This window comes from Anas acuta, chromosome 3, assembly GCF_963932015.1.
Source record: "Anas acuta chromosome 3, bAnaAcu1.1, whole genome shotgun sequence".
NCBI classification, from domain to species: domain Eukaryota; kingdom Metazoa; phylum Chordata; class Aves; order Anseriformes; family Anatidae; genus Anas; species Anas acuta.
In genome coordinates this window covers 63,957,660-63,980,013 of record NC_088981.1, presented here as the reverse complement: position 1 = coordinate 63,980,013, position 22,354 = coordinate 63,957,660, and the positions used below count along the sequence as shown (strand labels likewise).

Genomic DNA, 22,354 nt, shown 5'->3' with positions numbered 1-22,354 from the left:
GGATTTAACTGGTCTTTCTACTTCTACTTGTAGTCTTGGAGTAGGTTTACGTGGCAAGGTTTTTGTATGGGGGAGGGAGGTAGGGGGCATAGGGGTGGCTACTGTGACATAAATCCAGAAGCTGCCCCATGTTAGATAAGGGCCTCACTGCTGACCAGAGCCGGGCCAATAAGCAATAGTGTTTGAACCTCTGTGATAGCCTATTTAAGGCAGGGGAAAAATAAATAAATAAATAAATAAACTTCTGGGAACAGCAGCTGGGAGAGAGAGAGGGGTGAGAAACAGCCTTGCAGGCGCCATGGTCAGTGAAGAAGGAGGGGGAGAGGCACTCCAGTCACCAGGGCAGAGGTTCCCTTCGACCTGTGCAGACACCCCTGGGGGAGCAGGCTGTTCCCCTGCAGCCCATGGGTCCCACATGGAGCAGATCTCCACGCTGCAGCCTGTGGGGGAGCCCCTGGTGGAGCAGGTGGATGTGGCTTGGAGGAGGCTGTGGCCCATGGAGAGCCCCCGCAGGAGCAGGAGGTCTGAGGGGAGCTGCCACCCGCCTGTGGGGGACCCCTGCTAGAGCAGTTTGCTCCTGGGGGATGGATGGACCCCGTGGTATGGAGCCATGTGGGAGCAGTTCTGGATGAGCTGCTGCCTGTGGGCAGCCCCTGCAGGCTCAGTTGGGGAAGGATGGCATCCTGTGGGAGGGACCCCACGTGGAGCAGGGGCAGAGAGTGACTGAGAAGGAGTGGCGGAGACGAAGTGCTATAGACTAACCACAATCCCCCTTCCCCAGTCCCCTGAGCTGCTCAGGGGGACGAGGTGGAATAGGGTGGATGAGGGGTAGTATCTCCCTACTCTGAGTCTGTTTTGCCCATGATTATAATTGTTGAGTGATCTCCCTGTCCTTATCCCTTATCCCTTGAGCCCGTTGCATCATATTTTCTCCCTCTTCCCCTTTGAGGAGGAGGAGTGAGAGAGTGGCAGTGGTTGAGCTCGGCTGTCCACCCAAGTAAAACCTCCACACCACTCTTTATTTCCATTGTATACAACACATGTTCAGTATTCATATCAGTATGTTGTTATGTTCTTCTTTCCTGGTCACATTGAAGTGCCATTTTACTATGCCCATAGTTTTCCAGTTCAATGTATATTGCTATAGTCATATCTTACCATTATGCTCTTTATGAATATTAAACTAAGGAAAGAATTTTGTTATCTTGATAGATTAATTTGAAGTAGATTTCTAAGTCAAATATCAGATAAATAAAGATATTTTTGGCTGTGTCATTTTCTGACAATAATATAGTAAGTAATATGTTAAAATATTAAACTTTTTGTAGATTCCACACTGCTTATCATTTTCCAAGCATTTTTTATAAAACTTTGACACAACAAATGAATATGCTTCAGTTATGTTTTTGATCAAAGAAAATAATGTTCAGATTTTATTTAAGGCAAATACTTGTCTTTTCCTCCTATGGGCAGATTAAGATCAGTGCACTTTAAGGCTATGTAGTGGTGATGTCCACCAGTGAATAGCTGAAACGAGATTTAAAAGAAAGTACCTAATTTATAGTCTAGATAAAGCCATCTGTTTTGCACTCAGAAGGTCATAAGCAAGTGAAAACAGAATTTAATGTTTGTCCCAACATAATGTTTATATATTAACACATTACAGAAGAGTAATGGCTGTTACTTCTATGAGATTAATATTGAAATACACAACCAGATATAAAAATAATAATAATAATCCTGAAATTATCAAAGAGTGTATTTGTAGTCTAGTACTCAGCCACATTTAGCTATATACAAACTAGAAAAGTGGGCCCATGTGAACCTAATGAGGTTCAACAAGTCTAAGTGCAAGGTGCTGCACATGGGTCGGGGCAATCCTAGACAGAAGTACAGACTGGGAGTAGTACTCACTGAGAACAGCCCTGCAGAGAAGGACATGGGGCTTCTGTTGGACAAAAGCTTGACGTGAGCTGGCACTGTGTGCTTGCAGGCCAGAAGACCAACTGCATCCTGGGCTGCATCAGCAGAGGGGTGGCCAGCAGTTCGAGGGAGGGGATTGTCCCCCTCTATTCTGCCCTTGTGAGGCCCCACTGGTAGTACTGTGTCCAGGTCTGGGGCTCCCAATACAAGAAACTATTAGAACAGGTCCAGAGGAGGGCCACCGAAGTTGATCACAGGACTGGAGCACCTCTCCTATGAAGAAAGGCTGAGAAAGCTGGAGATGTTCAGCCTGAAGAAGAGAAGGTTCTGTGGTGACCTTATTGCAGCTTTTCAATACTTAAAGGGGACTTACAAAAATATGGAGAGGGACTCTGCCTAATCAGATACTAACAGGACAAGGGGGAATGGTTGTAAACTAAAAGAGGGTAGATTTAGATTAGGTGTTAGGAGGAAATTCTTCACTCAGAGGGTGGTGAGGTGCTAGAACAGGTTGCCTAGATAAGTTGTGTATGCCCCATCCCTGAAAGTGTTCAAGACCAGGTTAGATGGGGCCCTGGGCAACCTGATCTACTGGGTGACATCCCTGCTTACGGCAGTGGGGTTGGAAATAGATGTTTTTTAAGGTCCCTTCCAACCCAAGCCATTCTATGATCCTATGATTCTATGATCGTATGATTCTATGATTCTATGTACTGTATGTATTAGGATATATGCCATTTATTTAGGTTCAGTCTCAGGAAAACAGCTATTACTGCAAAAAAAAAAAGTATGTGTTTGGAGGGACAATGAAGGGATTTCAGTATTCCAATGCATGGAGCATAATTCAAGTACATTTACATTAATAGGAAATTTTGTCCTAGTATCCATAGACTTTGGATAAGGCTCTCTTCCAACTTCAGGAATATTAAGAAAATATAACACAAATTATCCAATACTTTTTTAAAATTCAGACATTTAGACTGTGATAGTCACCTAGGCCAATGGAAAATTGTGGTTTCCTTAAAAGACATAAGAAGTATTACAAGTATCTTTGATGCCTGTAAGAAAAGGAGGGTTAACAGTCACCTGCTAGCACTGCCTGCTTTGCTCCGTTGCTTATAGCTCAACCCAGGTAGGTAGTTTTGACAAGACACTAGGTTAGGTTCTAGGTTCCAGTTAAGTAAATTTAATCTTGCCCTAATGATCTAGATATGCAACTTGACTGTAACTTTTACTAATACAAGTTTTAGGTGGGGTTACTGTATTTACTGTACCCATTGATACACTAGTAAAGACATACAAACTATACAGAATGTAGATCGGGCGTCGCCGCCATTTTGCAGCCACTTGCTGAGGTGATCGGCTGAGGCAATCGGTTCCAGGGCAGACGCATTCTGCCATGGAGCGAGGGATCGCAGTGGGCAGGGCTTTTTTACCAGCATCAAGGCCACTCAAAGCAGCTGAGTGAGCCACCTGGGCCCAGCAGCCCTAGTGAGGGAGGCAGACAAGGTGCGGGCAGAGCCAGCAGTGCCCGTTCCGTGGCCATACAAAGGCAGCCCCTGGGCAGCATGAGCGACCCACAGCGTGGCGACCAGGGTGGGCCAACAGGGCGGGGCACCTCAGTCAGGGTGGTGTGTGGCAGTTTGCGCAGCAGTGCACACAGGCAGGGCAAGCAGGTGGGGCGCCCTCACCACTCTTCTCCAATGGTGGTTGTAACCTGCTTGTGAGGAGCCCAGCCATGGTATCCACCAGGCAGAAAAACATGGCCTTCGTATCTCTTGTGGCCTCTCCAACCACAGTTACTGATGTGGCTACCCAGACAGAGGTCTTGGAGAAACACGTGGCTGTCCAGGTCTTGGGCTGCAGGGTGTGCCCCAGTTTTCTGTCGGTGTCCGACAGCAGCAGCAATGGGTATGCCTGTAGGAAGTATGCCTAGGTTGAAGAATTGCTCAGCCTGATGGCGGAGCTTTGGGAGGAGGTGAGTATGCTGAGGAGCATCAGGGAGTCAGAAAGAAAGAAGACCCTGGTAACTACACACCTGTCAGTCTCATGTCAGTGCATGGTAAAATTATGGAGAAGAGTTATTGAAGCCCACGTGGGGGACAATGCAGTCACTGGTCCCAGCCAACATGATGAGTTCATGAGGGGTAGGTCCTGTTTGACTAACTTGATTTCCTTTTATGATAAGATCATCCATCTAATCATTCAAGGGAAGACAGCTGAGGTGATCTTTTTGAATTTCAGTAAAGCTTTTGACACAGTTTCCCACAGGATCCTACTGGACAAAATGTCCAGCAAATAGATAAACAAAAACATCATACGATGGACGAGGAATTGGCAGGTGAGCAGGGCTCAAAAGGCTGTGGTAAATGGGTCTGCATCAGGCTGGCAGCTGGTCACTTATGGGGTCCCCCAAGCCTCCATTTTAGGGCTAGTTCTCTTCAATGTTTTTATAAATGATTTGGATGTAGGACTAGAAGGTGTTTTGAGCAAATTTGCTGATGGCACTAAACTTGGAGGAGCTATTGACTCTGTCAAGGGTGGAAAGACCTTGAAAAGAGATCTGGACAGATTGGAGAGCTCGGCAACCACCAGGTCCTGCACCTGGGACCTTCATGCAGGGACGAGGCAATCCTGGTTGTACATACAGACTGGGTGATGAAACGCTGGAGATAAGCCCTGCAGAGAGGGATCTGGGGGTTGTGGTTGATAGCAAGCTGAATATGATCCAGCAGTGTGCCCTGGCAGCCAGGAGGGCCAACCATATCCTCAGGTGCATCAAGTATGGCATTACTGGTCAGTCAAGGGAAGTGATTGTCCTGCTTTACTCTGCGCTCGTGCGGCCTCACCTCGAGTACTGTGTGTAATTCTGGATACCACAGTACAAAAAGGACGTGAAACTATTAGAGAGTGTCCAGAGAAGGGCTACTAAGATGGTGAAGGGCCTAGAGGGGAAGACATACGAGGAGCAGCTGAGATCACTAGGCTTGTTCAGCCTGGAAAAGAGGAGGCTGAAGGGAGACCTCATCGCAGCCTACAGCTTCTTCATGAGAGGCAGTGGTGGGGCAGGCGCCGATCTATTCTCTTTAGTAACCAGTGATAGGACCCGAGGGAATGGTGTCAAGCTGTGACAGGGGAGGTTCAGGCTGCATATGAGGAAGAGGTTCTTCAATGTGAAGGTTGTCACATACTGGAACAGGCTCCCCAGGGACGTAGTCACAGCACCAAGCCTGTCAGATGTTAAGAAGCATTTGGACTGTGCACTTAGTCACATGGTCTAAACTTTTGGGCAGACCTGTGAGGTGCCAGGAGTTGGACTTGATGATCCTTATGGGTCCCTTCCAACTCAGGTTATTCTATGATTCTGTGATTCTAGTCATATCTGATAAAAGATTTAATTAAGATAAAAGTAAGAAGAGCCCCAGCAAGAAACTGCTATCTAATCCCTGATGAGGATTATAGCACCAAAAGGTTAACATCGTTGACAGATGACAGGTGTCTGATTCAATGATTTCACTCATTGCCCTTTCTTATGTAGAAGACAAACTGAGTGTAAGTACGTGCATGTATGCAGATGGGCAGAGATATAGATCTATATGCATGCATCTATTTATCAGTTCAGTTCTTACCTCTAAAGATGTTTATTCTTAATGGCTTACAGAGAGAGAAAGGTAGATTTCCAGCCAAATTATGCAATGTAAATATTTTTCAAGCAGTGGGTCTGCTGATATCCTATTTCTGCAATCCATAGTTCTGGTATGAATGGTTAAACAATATACAAGGCTTCATAAATAAATGAATATCTAACTCCATAAAGTATACCTAATATGTATCCCCTTATTCATGAGATTTTCCATCTCATCTGATCAAGTTTTCAATCTCAGTTTTGGATTTTATCAGAGATTTAGTTCTATCTGATATATATCATTTCCATGCTTATTTAAACAGTCTGCTCTGTATCACTAGAATAATATACCTCTAAGAAAGTAATAACAGTAATAACTGGATTTTATTAGGAAATGTAAAGTATGGTTGTTCACTTTCATTTGGCAACCAGTTTTGACCTCCATTTCACAGAAGTATATCTAGAGATCCAGCAAAAGTGTTTATCACTACTGAGCAAACACTGCCACTAATGACTGATTTAGTATTGTAATACTGAACACAACACAGCTCTTGCATGTACAACGGAAATCATAAAATTTGATCTGCCTTTATCAGGAGGATTTATTGTACATTAGTCCAATGATTAATAATCTAATTTGAAACTAGAAATAATAGCCTCACCTGCTGATATGTTGAAAGCATATGAAATCAGTGCAGGATACAAGAGCCACTGGATATTCATATGTTGCATTAGTTACATGTTACATGAGTTTGAGATGATAGTTACAGATGGTAGCAAAGATAGTTAAGTAGAGATGGACTTATTTAGGGTAAAGATCACAAGTATGATGGCAGCTAAGTATTGGAATAATATTGAATAAGATATTAAGACTTGATAGATATGAAAAAGTCATTATCTAAAAAATGAAACTAGGAAAATCATTCTCAGGTTCATAAAAAGAAAACAAAATATATACACATAGATACCTGTCTTACTAACTACAGAATAAATTTATTACAGACAGGCTCACCTTTGCAGAATCTAGAAGACAACAAGGGCAACTTTGTTCTACAGGCAGATTTAAATTTAAAGATTCAAAATCAAGAGATACCGTATTTTAATCTTCTGAATAATACATGAATCAAACATTCTCAATGCTGCTACAAGCTATATACTTTTTTTTTTTTTTCACTTGTTTTACTGTATATTAATAAATCAGTAAGGATAAAATAAATCAGTTTCAGATAATTCCACTGGCTTCAGATTTTGATGAAAAAAAAAAAAAAATGGGACATTTTTTTTTTATTCCTGTTCTGTCCATTTAATAAAAATATCTTATTAAAATTAGTGCAGTTAATTTCTTGATGTTTTTTGTGTGTGTGTCCCATATAAAATCCTTTTTAACTATCAGAATATTTGAATGCTTGTTGATAGCGTTATTTCTATGCTTACTAATATGTTAAATAATTTTTTTACTGTACCTTAGATTTTTTTATAATTGAGCATTCATGACTTCATCTTCCCATTTGGGACAATTTAGCATTTCTATTCAAGCTAACGGTGTCAGAAAAAAAATCCTGGCTGCATTATATTAGTCTGCTTTTATTGAGTTTGTATTTTGCATTTTGCAGACTGATTCCTCTTAATAGAATTAGGTAAAATTTACTTGCCTGCAAATTGTACTATTATTATCATCATCATCATTATTATTATTATATTGTGGCTGCTTAAATCAACATTGTCATGCAAAATATGAATTACACAGAAAGTTTCAATATTGTTACCAATACAATGTCTTGCTTTCTCTTCAGTTTTTGAGTGGCTTCTCAGAGAAGCTGACAGACAGTTCCAATGGAGTAGTTTGGAAGTTTGGGGGTTTAATCCAGAGAATTACAGTCATGGAAAGAATCCCGGGAGAAGGCTGAGAACTGTCCTCTTGTACTGACTCCAGTACTGCCACAGGTCCCTGAAGTCACAGGCATTCATCAATCAGCCATTTAGTTAATCATATCAGAAATCACTTCTCCACTGTCAGAGATACCAGGAATCTTGTCTCAGCTCTCAGATTTCTCCAGCTATATGAGCTCATAGATTGGTGAATGCTAAGTTTCCAAAAGACTTAAGAAATATTGGCACAATAAGGTGTAGAAGTAACTTATCACCTTATTTTTTAAGCAGAATTGTATCATTCTTCCAAAAGAAATCCCACATTATATATTAAACCAGATTTTTTTTTCATGTATGAGTGAATTTCAAATTAATTGAATAGAAGTTCTATTACAACGAATCATAGAATCACAGAATCACAGAATTGTTTGTGTTGGAAGAGCCCTTTAAAGATCATTGCCATGGATAGAGACAGCTTCCCTGCTGGTCAGGTTGATCAAAGTCCCTTCCAACCTGACTTTGAACAACTCTGGACAACCTGTGCCAGTATCTAACCATTAAGTATTTCTAGTAAAAGTATCTCTGCACGTCTAACTGCAGAGAACACATGCTCTAAAGCAAACATACATGGCTCTCAAATTATCACAGAATCACAGAATCACAGAATTTCTAGGTTGGAAGAGACCTCAAGATCATCAATTCCAACCTCTGACCTAACACTAACAGTCCCCACTAAACCACATCACTAAGCTCTACATCTAAACGTCTTTTAAAGACTTCCAGGGATGGTGACTCCACCACTTCCCTGGGCAGCCTGTTCCAATGTCTAACAACCCTTTCCATAAAGAAGTTCTTCCTAAGATCCAACCTAAAACTCCCCTGGCGCAACTTAAGCCCATTCCCCCTCGTCCTGTCACCAGGCACGTGGGAGAACAGGCCAACCCCCACCTCGCTACAGCCTCCTTTAAGGTACCTGTAGAGAGCAATAAGGTTGCCCCTGAGCCTCCTTTTCTCCACGCTGAACAAGCCCAGCTCCCTCAGCTGCTCCTCGTAGGACTTGTTCTCCAGACCCCTCACCAGTTTCGTCGCCCTTCTCTGGACCCGCTCAAGCACCTCGATGTCCTTCTTGTAGTGAGGGGCCCAAAATTGAACACAGGACTCGAGGTGCGGCCTCACCAGAGCCGAGTATAGGGGGAAAATTTGTATTATTTATATATTTATATATTATGCATATATACATATATAATTATTTATTTTTAATCCAAATTCTATGTATTGCAAGTTATCTATATTTCTAATTTTATGTCTTAAGTCTATGATTTCCATAAAAAAAGCAGATATCTACATTTGGATTAGTATCTAGATCTTCTCTAAAGCCAAAGGACTTGAAGGCAAAGGACATTTTAAAATTTGATTCAACTTATAGTGAAGATTTCTACACCTAGTGAGATGACTTGTACTCTGAACCTGCCATTTCAGCTCCATTGACTGTAAAGGTAACTAGCTCAGAGAGGGATAAAGATATAAAAATAAACTTCAGCCATCACATGCCCTAATGTATTTTCGAGAGTTCTACAGAAAGGATATATAGGAATCATAACATAAGTTGAGAACATAAAGATAAATATTTTTAGAGAACTGTTTGCTTAAGATTGTTTCTAGAAATACATCGTTCTTCTTTTGCATTAAAATTGTTCATATCTGTTAGAGAACTTTAGGGAAAAGTGTTATATTTAAATTCACTTAAATTTATGCCTTACATGTTATTTTCAATTATTATATTAAATATATCAAATCTCAATGGAATGACTAGTATTGTGCTGCATATTTATAAACATCATGTGTTTCCAGAACCATGCTTTCAGTTATTTGAACCATAGATTCACATTGCTGAATAACTCAGTAGGTCATTTAGTCCATGTTCCCAACCTAAATATCAAGCATATGTATGAAAAATGCAACAGAGGTTTGTCCATCTTGTTTTTCTATGCCAGCAACAATAGATCTCACAGACTCCCCAAGCAGTCTCTTCCTGGGATTTCCTACCCCTTAATTTTAGAAATTTTTTCTTCAAAATCTAATGTGTATTAACTTTGCAATGTACATGTAGTGTAGTTTCTGGAATGTGATGGATGTTCCTCCACTGTGTGCAGGAAAACGTTACTTGATTCTTTTCAACAGTTGGTTATGTTCTAATTCTTCCTTATTCTGAGCTAAGAAATCCCAGTTCTTTATGTCTTTCTTCATAAGTCTTGTTTTCAGACATCTCATTCCAATTGCCTGCTTCTCAATTGGTCAACAGTTTTTCTTAAAATCTTTTGAGTTGAAGCCTTGCCACTACTAAGTTAACATGAATTATACTAGTGCTGCAAACAACCCTACAGTTCATAAAACCCAGGACTCTATAAAGAGTTATCAGATTTTCTGCAGCAACACAAAATGTTGGCCCCCATTGAATTTGTGAACTATAACCATCCACTATGTTGTGGAATGCACATGCACAGTCAGTTTTTAGCCAACCTGTATTTGCACATGTTGTTATTTCTGCCTAACTGGTGTACTTTCCATTTGTCCTTTCTGCATAGCACTTTCCAGGACAAATCCCGGTTTTCTTAAGATAGCTTCAAATGCTACTCCTGTCCTCAAATGTACTTGCTGTTTCTCATCGTATGTTTAATAATTCTTCTCTATTCAATCATTCATGTAATTAATCAAAATATTGGATTATCAAAATGAATCAGAATTAATCAGAATAATTTGATCCACTACAGACTCCATAATTTGACACGTCTTTCCCATATGACCATGAACTACTCAAATTTCTTTCTGGATATAGTTTTCTTTCTTGCATAATGCCCTATCATTGTAGGTCAAAGCAGAGATGTAATATGTCTTGATTTCGACAACATTAAACGTGTCTCATTCTTTTCAACATTCAGGGAAATCATATCATAATATATTTACCATTAAATGGGACAGAGTCAGCAGAGAAAAACATATCTAAAATGAAAAAGATATCCATGTCACTTTCAATATGGAAAGACATATTTATGGGTTCACTGCATGACTTAAGAAACGTTTACATGAAGGTCTGTACATAATGTAACAGATTTAATCTCACATACCATGAGAGTTTCAGTCATTTAATGGGATTACTGATAATACAAAAATAAATAAATAAATTCTAAACTTATCTAGGATTAAGCTGTAAGTCTCTCAGCTTCCAATGAAGTCAAATTGCACTAAGACACACTGTAGAAGACCACTCCAGTACAAGAAATTCAAAAAAGCTTTACTACTTCCAAAGCATTTAAGAAAAAATAAAAATTAATTAAAATTAAAATTATAATGAAAATTAAAAAATAAGAAACAAAGCTGATGATGGAAAAGCTATGTGTCTTGTAAACAAAGAATCTTCTTATAAGTATTTCATGAGGAGAGTTTTACTTGAAAGAGCACAAGTGGTATATAAGATTATGTAGTGAAGCAATGATATATATATACTGGAAAAGTGAATTATTTATAGAAGTTTATATTTATTTTTTTTCATTAGGAAGGTATTTATTTCCAGGAAAATATTTTTACCTATCCTCTATTTAATAAGCCGACTTTTCCTCAACTGAAAAAAAAATAAAAAAAAAATGAACTCTGCTTCTTTGAATTCACAGTGTTTTGCAATATTCTTAAACACCAGGAAAATCAAATAAGAGCTCTTTGTATCATTCTTCCCCTGTGAGTGTTCTATTGTGTATACCAACCTTCCAATTCAAAGTAATAAAAGCATTGATCTCCTAACATCTTGACAGTGGAGTTCCTCTAATTCTGCATTAGCACTAAACACAAACAAAAAAATTATTATAAGCGGCCCCAAGAGATGGTTCAACCAGATTTCTGCATTTCCCTGGGCTAAATCAGCTCTTGAAAACTTAATTTAAGAAGCTGACACAGACACCACAGTTAGAATGGTAAATCTACTCCCCATCAGTTTTTTAAATAAAGTTTTCAATTACTGATTCAGTCTACAGAGATAGATCTCTGTTCTAGTTACCTCTCTCAGCCTATGCTCATTAAAGATCATTGGTCCTAGTGTTTCATCTGAATCCTGGCTAGAAACTCAAGGGTCTTTGGACAAAAATCTGGATACTGAAGAGATTCTCTTAAGTGAAATTTTAGCTAGCCAGCATGAACTGCTTCCAAACAAAATATGCAGATATATTGCATAATATGCAAATATTGTGATGATATAATGGAAGTAGAATGAATGCAAGACAGAGACATCATTTGAAAGAAATTTCCCGTGTTTTTGACTTCTTTCATTGTTTTATTCTGGATTAGTTGTGATATTTCATTGGAAAAAAAAAAAAAAAATACCTGCAGCATTAAAAATCTCTACAATATCTTCAGAGCCACTGTTTGTGCTACCCCAATGCAACCTTTTCCTTCCCCATCCAACTGAAGGAGACAAAAACAGGTTGTGGCAAGTCAGAAAATATGTAAGTTAAAAATCTCTCATTGGTTCCTGGAAGTATGTTTTCCCATCAGAAACATTGAGGCATTAGTTATAAATCCAGAGTACAAGTCAGATTTGAGCTGCTGTTTTCTTATTACTACTGTGCTCCCAGTATGTTACAGAAGGATTTTGAGGAATACCCCACAGATCATGCAGTGGAATGGAATACCCCATTTCTCATGCTGCAAGAATCCAATCCATTCTGGCATTGTTTTCTTTTGTTGTCACTGTTTGTTAGATTTTTGTTTGTTTGTTTCATTTTTCATTTTTATAGAACTGCAACATTTTTAAAACTTCAAGGGAAAAACTTTGAATCACAGAATGATTTAGGTTGGAATGCTACCTACTGCAACTCACTTATCTATCAAAGGAAGGTCAATTAAATGGCAGTTTGAAGTGATTTTCTGGTCAAGTTTTGAATATGTCCGAGAATGGAGATTTGACATTGTTTCTGGGCACCTGTTCTAGTGTTTGATCACTCTCATGGTAAAAAAAAAATATGTAAATAATAAAATCAATAAAAAATACTTACGCCCAGTCAGAATTTACAGTGTTTGTTGTCTCTCGTCCTTGTTCTGGACACCTCTGTGAGGAGTCTGGCTCTGCCTTTTACAGTCCTTCCCAATAGTAGTTATGGACAGCAGGAGGATCCCCATAGGTGTTCAGCTATCAGCACTGAACCAGTCCAGTCCCTGAACAGCTTGGTGGCCTTCACTGCACTTACCCCAGTGTGCCCATATCTCTCTTGTGCTGAGGAGCCCAGCACTGGACACAGCACTCCAGTATGGTCACACCTGCTCTGAGCAGAGGAGAAGGATCACCTTCCTCCACCTGCTGGTGACACTCCACACCCTCCTTTGCCACAAAGGTGCATTGCTGGTTAACTATCACTTTATTATCCTCCAGGAACCCAAGGTCTTTTACTGCAGAGCTGCTCCTCTGAGCACTGCAGTGCTCAGACACAAAAGCCAGATTAGCTCCCTTACTGAGAAGATAGCAAACTACTGAATGGCCCATGTGAAAGCAGAACTAGAGACACCTCTCCACTTCATTTAAATTGTCTTGAACCAGTCAATGGAAATTTTAATTGAAAGTCAATTTTCGCTTTTGCACAGTCCTTTGAAATGGAGCACAGCTTCAAAACCTAAGTCTTCAGTGACAGTGGACCTGACACCTGACATGAACTGTCACTGAATTCACTAATACGCTGACCTAGGAATTAACTTTTAAGGGTGTCTACCTGATATTAGATCCTGCTCTTTGATTAATAGTTTTTTTGTTTTGTTTTTTTTTTTTTTTGCATTGCATTTTTATTAAAAATATAAAAAATAAAATTAAAAAAGTCGCTTTACACTTAGTACCTGAAGTAAAAAGCAAGGAAAAATAAATAAATAAATTAATTAAAAATGGCAGTATTTGAATCAGTCTATATTGTTCTTCTCTATATTTATTTTAATTTAACTGTTAACAAGATTGTAAAGCTTGTACAAGCAAGAAAAGGCTACACTGGAAAATACAATACCAAACAGTATTTCTTATATCATTAAATAACATGGTTCATTTGTTAACCACTGTGTCATCCACAAAATACCAGATGAAAATGTTTGTATCTAAGGGAAAAAAAGAAATAAATCACAGGAAACAAAAGTTGATGCAAAGAGCTTTAGGAAGAAATAGTATAATATCTGGAAAATGACTTGCTATCACCTAATAATACCATCACTTCAAAACTGTAACACTGCATGATGAATCTGCATAATATTTTTTTTACATCTTATCTACAAATGTTAAGTACAAATGGTGTATATGTTATACGAACTGGTGCTAAGTATAAAATTAGCAAAACATTGGATCCTTTTATTGAGCTAGTTCTGCTGTATTAAATTAGGTGTTCCTAGTTTCTGCAAGTCTTCTACACTTTAGCACCATTGCATGCATAGTCATCAGCATGTAAAAAAAGTGTCAGGCTATTCATCTATTGTTTAGTACCTTAACTGGTATAAATTGCTACAGTTTGTTTTGCAGTACTTAGGGTGCTTTTCCTCATACTAGCTAAGAAAAATATTGTATGGCATCATAATATTATTCTTTAGGGTGTGCTTCTGAAAACTTAATAAAAACCATACATTTACCCAGAGTTATGCTTTGAATCTTTTTAAGTGGCCCCAAATTGTCCTTATGAGGTTGCAGTTTATTGAAGTGGTGGGCATTGTCAAGCTTTAGCAATAGCTCACAAGAGGAATGGAAGTACACTTGAAATACTTGCTAACTTCAAGTTGTTTGATGTTGTGGTTTGTTTATTAATGCAGATGAAAATATTTCTTTTTTGTCTGTTTCCATGAAGATTGCACAGTCAGAGTAGAAATTTATGAATAGATTATTTCTCATTTCTGAATCCAGGAAATAGATTTGAACCCATATCGCCTACAATGAATATATAGGAGTGCTAATATTTTCCATTCCAATCTGCAAATATTGCCCAAACATCTTGAAAAGTCAAGTTTGGAAAAATATAATATTATTTTCTGAAAATGTTGAAACAATTTATGTGGTGCTGTTCCCATTATTTTCTTTTCTTCGAGTTTTAAGGTAAAACTAGGCTTCAAATCCAACTGGAAATCCTCGTCCTTCAAAATTATTTCTGAAGCATAGTGTAGAAAAAAAAAAAAGAATGACCAGCTGTAGAACAGGGAAAAAAAAATGTGAATTTGTTTCTTAGAAATAATTCAAATAATTCGCAAATGCAGGAAGCAGTCAATATATGAAACATCTGTATTTCACTCTGTGTTCAAGATATGTTAGATTTTATTATTTCTGTAGTTAGATGGGAGTACTGGATAATCAAATTAGTTCTAATAAAACTAATATGTGGTCCATGCTGAGTGACACAATATCACACCACAAAAAGGGAGAAAAATTTCACCTACTGTTAAATTAATTACTGCATGTAAAATGAAATTAGGTTGATTTATCAAATCTGAATATAGCCTTAGGTATTCTAATAAATATCATCACCTGCAAGGACAAGAGTGAATTCTTTATGAACTGAAGTTTATCAGTGTCATACGATATAGTCCTGTGACAAATGTCTTCTTCATCTAAAAAAATATCTAGAACCTTTCAGACATTAAATAAAGGTGATTACAATGAAAGAACCTGAAATAGTCAATCCAGAATCATTTTTCATGCCATTCCTTGAACAAGACATGAGTTATAGAGGGATGGCCCGTACTCCACTTCTGACTTTGTGCTTCCTTTCCAGCATTCTGCAGCTGGCTTCCTGCTCAACTTCTTATTTAGCTTTACTAAGAAGCTTTTCAGGAATACTTAGCACTCTCTTTCAGTTGAGTCCTCTCTATTGACTGTAGAGGAATTCAAACCAGCTAAATCTGGCTACTTTATTTCATACTGAGAATGTAAGTGGGATAGGAGAACTAGCTAAGTGCTTTAGTTTATTTCAATCTCCCCTCAGAAATATTGAAAATATCAATCTGGACTACATTTGAGTCAAACTGAGTAAGACAACTCCACACTCCTTTTAGTAACTTCCCAATTCATCCAGGCTTCTTTTTAATTATTCTGAAATCTTAATACATACAAAATCAGTGCTGGGTGGAAGTCCTTAAACTGTGTGCTGTGTAGAGTATGTATTTATCCTCAGCTTGGTGTTTCACAAAACCTTTCTGCATGACAATGATCAGATGTTTAGATGTTTCCTAACACCAAGTTTGTGATAACAATATTGCTTCTGTGATCTGAGAGCACTGTTCAAGTCTATGTACTGCTTCCTGTGTATGCTGCCGGTGGTATTTTTTTCTGTATCTTACAGCAGAGGTTGATTCATACAACTTGTCATCATTGATATCTGCCCTATGGTCATGAATGAATTTACTTGTTTAAGGAAGAAAAAAAAAAAAAAAAAGAAAAGATAGGAAAATTATTGCAGTTTTGACAGACAATACAAAGTCATAGGAAACAGGAAGTTAAGGTTTGTCATTTTTCCCATGTGCTTTGTTTTACAGGATTACAGTGCCTTATGTTACATAACCAACTCCAATGGACAATAAACAAACCACATCAGCAGGAATTTCTTTCTGCATAGACTCCATAAACCCTCCAAAGTTTAACTTCTACACCATACACTTCTGCAAGTAAAGTATTATTCAGATGATTTGGCAATGCAGTAAAACACTCATTCCAGAAAGAGAAACATTTTAAGGATATTTATTTAACCCTGTTAGTTTACTCAAGGCCTTAGACCTTTCTGTTTGTAGCCCACAGAGCTTTGTTCCTAGCTCACTTGGAAGCTCCACATAGCCTTTTGGATATTATCCAAATATAAGATGTCTATGTGCTTAAAAGGGGTTTCTTTAGAATTAGGAGGTTGTTTATACTTGTGTCTGCAAATTCTAAGCATTATGGTTCAGTGTATTTACCTAGATGAATCAGGAGAACCCATTTACCATCTAAAAGGAAGAAAAAAAAAAGTTCCAAAATACTGAAGAAATTAAACTAGTTTAAAGACATTATACTTTGTTCATAAAAAAAAAAAGTAGAAATATTTTTTGAAAGCAGTGAAATCATGTTAGAAATTCAGTTAGAAAATAAATCGTCAAGGTTTGGGAACAATTTTCAGAACATTCATTTTACCTTGGAAAGAAATCCAGATCCATACTGAAATTAGTACACTCATAAAACACTTTGTAAGGTTTGTTTCATGGAACAGAGTTTTGGTGTGGGAAAAATTTTTATATGTTTCCATCCTGTTTCCAGCTGTGCCATGAATCAAGCCGCTCAGTTCCACAGTGAAGCTATTACTTTACTCCCTAAAATATCCGTGAGTTCATCACCTTCTGCTACACCAATAAATGTTTAAGTTGCACCTGGTATCTTCAGGTTTAATCCAAACTTTAGAAGAATTTTTTCTTTTGCAATGAAAGAAGATAGTTTTTGGTGTTGTTTCTAATATAATCTGGGAATAACTCTATGCCAACCAGTAGTGCTAGAAGATCAGCTAAGGCTGGAAAACTGCCCACTGGAAACCTGCATTAACAATACTCTAAGACAAGCTGTTTTCCTTGGAGAATGGTCACTTATCAAAAATAAAAGTTTTCAAAGCAAGGTATTGCATCCAACTCAATTTCCTTCAACAAATTTTTTCAGTTCCCAAATGGTGTCCCTGATCTTGCCACAGTGAGAAATAAATAAGATTCCACAGTCAGCTACTACTCTGGGATGTGGGGACCTCTGGTCAAGTGCCTAGTTTAGTGTATTTTATCATAATATAAGCTTAAATCTTCCAGAAAGTAATTGTCCAAGAAATTACAAAAGTTCTGCCACTCAGGAACTTTGCCATACATATGTAGAAGACTCAGATTAAAATTTCTGTGCAATAGCACAGGAACTGTAATCTGTCAGTCCCCAGTAATAAGTGTCAGTACCTTATTGGACTACCAGAATGGGTTTATTTATCTTGGTTTGCATCCCCCAAATTTATATATATAAATGTATGTTCACCCAGAGTATTCCTAGTACTAAAATATTCTGTTTAAATATGAAAAATATTCATAGGATAGTAAAAATTATCTTAAACTTGCCATACAACTTGTAAATTTTTTTTTCTGTTAATGATATTTTTAAACTGAAGATCTGCATAGATAGAAAATTTCTGAACAGATCTGCTCATGAAAAAAAATGTTACTGAACTGAATATATTAATACTCTAGAGTTTAATAGGTGTCTTCCTTTTTCTTTTTTTATTTTTTATTTATTCATTTATTTGTAATGAATTGAAACAAAGCAGATCAAATTTGTTAGTTTTGTCAATATATATATTTCAACACTAGAAAACTATGATCTTAGTTAAAAAAAAAAAAAAAAAGATCTTAGTTAAGGTAATACTGATGGCAGCTCTACCAATTTCATACGATTATGGATTGGGATCATATAATGGAATAGTAAACTACAATGTTAATCCCTGTATCTCAGTAGCTATGCTTTTTGAAGACTACGGTATTTTGTTAATGTAACACTACTTTCATTTTAGACAAGAAAATCAGGACACCTGTCATCTCTTTCTTTTATGTTGGTATCCTTATAAGTCATTCATTCAAATCTTTGTCTATACACTGGAAATTGCTTAAGATACATTTAGAGCATTTTTAACAGAATACTGAAAACAGCTAAGAGTTAGGAAGCTTCTGCTATTTTCCATGGATGAACTTCAGAAGTAAATCTGTTGGGTGGAATCATACTGGCTAAATCCTGTCTCATATATGTAAATGAAATTCTATATTCAATTTGGAATTAAGCTGGTACAAAAATTGTTTTGTTAGAGGAAAATAAAATCCAGGATTCCAGATTACTGAAAAAATACAAATAAAAATAAAAAATAGAAAACATTCACATGGAGGAGAAGGAGTTACACATGTAAGAAAAAGCTGAGAGGCTAAAATTAGTTCAGATGAAATAGGATAAAAAGATTGTGTACTTTTAGTATCTGTGTTCTCTACACAATCATACAATAATTATTTCCTGTATATCGACTGTGGATGAAAAAGAAAAAGGAAAAAAAAAAAAAAAAAAAGAAGAAGAAGGGGAAAAGGGAAAAAGAGAAAGGGACAGGGCAGGGCAGGGCAGGGCAGGGCAGGGCAGGGCAGGGCAGGGCAGGGAAGGGAAGGGCAGGGAAGGGCAGGGAAGGGCAGGGAAGGGCAGGGAAGGGCAGGGAAGGGAAGGGAAGGGCAGGGAAGGGAAGGGAAGGGCAGGGCAGGGCAGGGAAGGGAAGGGAAGGGAAGGGAAGGGAAGGGAAGGGAAGGGAAGGGAAGGGAAGGGAAGGGAAGGGAAGGGAAGGGAAGGGAAGGGAAGGGAAGGGAAGGGAAGGGAAGGGAAGGGAAGGGAAGGGAAGGGAAGGGAAGGGAAGGGAAGGGAAGGGAAGGGAAGGGAAGGGAAGGGAAGGGAAGGGAAGGGAAGGGAAGAGTTAACTCAGGCAAAAGTTATTATCTATTAAACACAGGCACATATCATCAGAGTTCAACATTTTTTACAAACCAACATAAAAAGAAATTACAGACTTAATTTGAAAATGTCTCAGTTTCTAATCTTTGAGGTCAGAGTCTCTGACACCTCCAAACTCTAGTCTTTGTCTAACTCAGTAGTTCTGCTCATGACCACTACAAATACCAACACATCTTAAGAGTGTCAGGAAGCATGTCCTACTAATATATTTTCTTCTGAATTTTCACTCCTTGAAGAATAGATAAATCTACTTTAATACACCAATTTTCATTAACAGGGTTTACAAATATCAGCAGGATTTACAAAAGCATCAGAGTGATCATCAATAAAGCTCATACAGATGTATTTCTGTGTCCACGAAGGAAGCAGCTGTTGAATTTAGGATAATGGAATCTTTCTTGACATACAGACTATGAACAACACCATATTGGCATGTCCAATGAGTATCAACAGTTCTTGCTGAGTTTCATAGCTTCAGGGCTTATTAGACCATTTTGCTGTAATTCCCTGAATACTGTTTGAGCCACAGATGTTGAAAAGAAAACAGACAGCAAATACACTGGAGAGTACAAAAAATCCCCTGCTTCCAGTGTAGACTTTGTCTGTGTCCACTAAAACTGTATTCTAAGTGAACAAAGTAAATAGCAAGAGGAATTTGTCCAAGAATAGTTCTAAATCTTTACAGCATAAGGGATGTTAATGATAGATACATCATCCTCCCTGGTTTACACAGTTCTACCAGGAGATTTAAGTCCTTATCAATTTTCTCACTAAGTAAATTTTTTTTCATAGGCTGCATGACCTTCACTTCGAAACAACAGGAAATGTTCTGCTAATATATGTGCATACTGGGGTACATGGATCGAAGGTTATAGACAAGATCAAAGCCCTTATCAGCTTATATCTGAAAAGATCTGACTGTTCAGCAACTGAATTTGCAGTGAATAGGCTCCTTCTGCATTATTCTTATTTCACATATTTTGGGGATAAGGATTTTCAGGGCCTAACTTGTGAAGATCTGATGTCACTAACATTTTTATTTGAGCTAAATTTGCCCTGAAACATGGATGATGTCTGATCTTACCAGAACCGTGTTTTTACTCTACTTAATTGTTTTGCTTTTTAATGTTGACCTTGTTTATTAATTAATTCAGCATATAATGGTGACCCTGCTTGAAAGTTTTCTTAACCATGGTATTCAAATTTCTTTAAGATTTGAAGTCTGTGCTTTCAGTTGGAGTCATTTATTTTTGTTAATATCAAGAATTAAGTGCTATAACACTGATAAGTCTCTTTTCTGAGCAGATGAAATAACACAGCATTTTACTGTTTGCTTAGAGGTAGAAATAGAACATAGATCTGATAAAGACTGTAATTTATTACTAGTAAGCACTAAAAGACTATTCATGAACAAAACAACATTGTTCAGTCTAAATCATGACATTCAATTTAACTGCCAAAAGATGACTTGAGGACAAGGGAATTTTCTAAATATTATTTCATTATTTCTATATTATTTCAGAAAATCATTTTTGAGTAAGTTCTGGGGTGGAAGAAAGCTAAACTTTGTTAAGTTTGTTTGCATGTGCAATTATAAATATTTCAATGTGTAATTATATTTATTGTGCACTTTTGCTTTTAACCTGTAAAATTTTGGACTGTTGCACCGTTTGTAAGCAAACATAGCTGTCTTCAGAACAATGATGCTCTAACCACAGAGACCAGTTCTGATCTTTATGTTTAGCTCTTCCTAATCCATTTTAACATCATCTGGCAGATACATAACAAATACTTGGTTCCTGACAGCCAATTTATCCCTTTCTTTTTCAACCCTGGTCTGCACTTTGTAAAATATTTTTAATCTATCATCATTCTTCTAAAGATATTGCCAATGATAAAAAATAAAAATAATAATAATAATAAAATAAATAAATAAATAAATAAAAACAGACTAAGTTGTATTCATTCATGCTGCTGCTCTGATAAAAGACTAGAGATTAAGAATTTTCCATGGTAACTAGAATGATTTAAAGGTCTTCTGACAATAACATGATTGATTTTGATTTTAGTCATTCAGGAATAAATCTATTACTTTAAGCAAAGTTACTCCAAAGATACTCATTCTTCAACTTCTTACAGCAGGTGAACAGGTCAGCGTGTCAGCAAGTAGCTGTAACAGCGCTGAGTCCAGAAAGAAAATTAGTCTTCTGGTTTGAGTGTTGGGGGAAAATACCCATTTCCAAGAAATATATGGTAAACACCAGACTAGCACCTTTGCTAGAGAGGGGTCCAGAGAAAGGAAAATTTTTTTTGGATGTGAAAGGTTATAGTTATAGGTAAATATACCAATTTCTGGAAAATTTGGGTCATTTATCTTAAAGTTCACAGTCACTTTCTTCACCTTTCAATGTCATTCAATTATTTGAATCACCACATATTTACACGCACAGATTATTATTTGCTGGATCATGCTGTTGTGAGTATGTAGGATAATTATTCATGCAAAAATATTTATGGTCCTTCTTGTCGTCTGATAGCTTATGAAGGGTAGTAATTTTTTAAAGTATAATTTTTTTAAATATAAAAAATGCAAACAGATGAGAACTGCAACATACATAAATAAATTTAAATATCAGAAATACTACAGAGTAAAGTGTATTCACAGATTGATTGATGTGTCAGTCATGGCATTGTCCAAAACCTCACAGGATGAAGTTACTTTTGCTTGAATTAGTGCACAAAAGGAAAATAAGTGAGATTGAAAAAATTACTATTTTTGAAATGAGGGAAATATGTACACCGCGTATCTGTCACAGAATGGCATTCTGTTCATTTTGTCATGGTAAAACTAATTAAATAGTTATGTTTTAAAAATTTTATGAGAATCTTAATTATTAATGTCATCAACAGGCTGAAAAAAATGTAGGTTAGGTGTGGGGAGAGTTTGGCTCTGCAAAGACATTACTTAAAAGGATTTTTTTTTTTGCATGACTGAGCACATGTGCACACAGACTAGATAGTCACACTTTACAATGAGGTTACACTTATAAATAATTTATAAAGGGTTGTTAGGCTATTATAGAATCCACAAACTCCATAGGTTTTTTATAACTATGTATAGCACCCTCAAGTAATGTGCAACCAAGTAAAATTTATGAAATTCATATCCGTAGTATTGTTTATGATGTATATTAATCATTCATTAATCCTTTATGAACTATTTATAAATGTAATCTTAATGGAAAGCATGGCTGACTTGTTACTCTCTTGCACTAGCTCTCTTGTACAAGCTGCATGAGACTTGAAGGTTGTAGGCCTCTTTGTCTTTTTTTTTTTTTTAACAAGCTGGGCAATCTTTAGACAAGGCAATGCACACTAGCTGTTTCCTTACAGATTCCTACAATGTTAGAAGA

At 37.3% G+C, this 22,354-nt stretch overlaps 1 protein-coding gene across 3 annotated transcripts in view; it reads left to right on the top strand.

Moving 5' to 3' along the window:
* NKAIN2 (sodium/potassium transporting ATPase interacting 2) overlaps positions 1–22,354 on the top strand; it is a 576,006-nt gene that overhangs the window by 475,022 nt on the left and 78,630 nt on the right. The gene's annotated exons all lie outside the window — the stretch shown is intronic.